Raw genomic sequence first — 1717 nt, 5'->3', positions numbered from 1 at the left:
TTGTATGAATAGTCCCCCTCCCCTTTTTTTTTTTTTTTTTTTTTTTTTTTTGGTTTCTGGACCTTATCTGCCAGTGCTCAGATTACTACTGGCTATGCGATCAGAAATCATTCCCGGACTGGAGAGCTAGAACTGCGGTAGGGCATTTGCCTTGCATGCAGCTGACCTAAGATGGACCTGGGTTCGATTCCAGGCATCCCATATGGTCTCCGGAATCTGCTAGGAGCAATTTCTGAGTGCAGAGCCAGTAGTAATCCCTGGGCACCGCCGAAACAAAAACAAAACAAAACAAAACAAAACAAAAAACAAAAAAAATCACTCCTGGCAGGCTCGGGGACCATATGGGAAGCCAGGGATTGAACCTGGATTAGCAGCAAGCTAGGCAAATGTCCTACCCGCTGTGCTATCACACTGGCCTGGACATTCCCCGCTTATTTTTTGTTTATTTATTTTCTCTTTATTTATTTATTTTTGTTTATTTATTTATTTTCTCTTTAGCTATAAATGACCATAGAAATATCAGTAATTTATTTTTAATATGGAATGCTTCACGAATTTGTGTGCCATCCTTGCGCAGAGGCCATGCTAATCTTCTCTGTATCATTCCCATTTTAATATATGTGCTGTCAAAGCGAGCACAGAAATATCAATAAAGTTTAAATGGCACAATTTTTTTGAGGGTTGGGGGGCAAAATGGGCAGTGCTTAAGGGTAACTCCCAACTGTGCTCAGGGGTCACTCCTGAAAGTGCTCAAGAATTCATGTAGTTCTGGAATCAAACCCAGCAGAGACCAGATGAGTCCCTAGAGTCCCGAAGGAGTAATTTCTAAACACAGCCAGGAGTAAATCCTGAGCACCTATCAGTGGTAGGCCAGAAACCAAAGAAAGTTCCTGTCAAGATAGAGGGAGTAGGGTATTTACCTTGCACAGGTTGACCCGGGTTCAATCTCGCACCCTGCCAGGAGTGATCCCTGAGTGCAGAGACAGGAATAAGTCCTGAACACCACTGGGTGTGACCAAAAACAATCAACCAAATATATATATATATATATATTCAATTATAAGATTATTAAATCAAGTTCTGAGAAACTATTAACTATTAAATTAAATTCTGAGAATATACCATACAACATGGTGATTATAGTTAACAATTCTGCATTTCATACTTGAAACTTTTTTTAAAAAAAGTTAAAAATCTGCCCTACCTCTTAACATGGTCCCCTGAGAATCACCAGTTACAGCCCTGGCAGCTGCCAGCACCAAAAGGTTAATCTGAGGAATCCTAAATTCTGAGCAGCAATGTATTTCCCAACCCCCATTTTGGGAGGAAAAAAACCCTCTTGAGCTGAGAGATGGTTCAAAGAACTGGAGCACTGTCTCTGCACACAGGAGACCTAGGTTCAACCCCTGAACACAATGGAGGAAGGCCACCCCGTTATGTTCCAGAAGTGTCTCAAAACAAAATAAAAACTGAGAGGCCAAGGGTCAGAGTGATAGCACAGTGGTAGAAAGTTTGCCTGCATCCAGTTGATATGGGGCAGACACAGGTTAAATCCCCGGCATCCTATATGGCAGGGGTCTCAAACTCAATTTACCTGGGGGCCGCAGGAGGCAAAGTCGGGGTGAGGCAGGGCCGCATAAGGGATTTCACAAAAAAAAAAAAGTCCTCAAACGTCATTATTATTTTTAATTATTTCTTCTGAACATAAATAGAACAT

The 1717-nt window shown here is 41.6% G+C and overlaps 1 non-coding gene across 1 annotated transcript; it reads right to left on the bottom strand.

Annotated features, from left to right (window-relative positions):
• Nucleotides 1-532: 532 nt before the first annotated feature.
• Nucleotides 533-639, bottom strand: LOC126029130 (U6 spliceosomal RNA). The gene has a single exon (XR_007502782.1). It is a non-coding gene; the product is annotated as a U6 spliceosomal RNA (small nuclear RNA).
• Between the last annotated feature and the right edge of the window lie 1078 nt (nucleotides 640-1717).

The sequence above is a fragment of the Suncus etruscus genome, chromosome 14 (genome assembly GCF_024139225.1).
Source record: "Suncus etruscus isolate mSunEtr1 chromosome 14, mSunEtr1.pri.cur, whole genome shotgun sequence".
Taxonomy (NCBI): domain Eukaryota; kingdom Metazoa; phylum Chordata; class Mammalia; order Eulipotyphla; family Soricidae; genus Suncus; species Suncus etruscus.
This window is presented reverse-complemented; position numbering and strand designations above follow the sequence as displayed.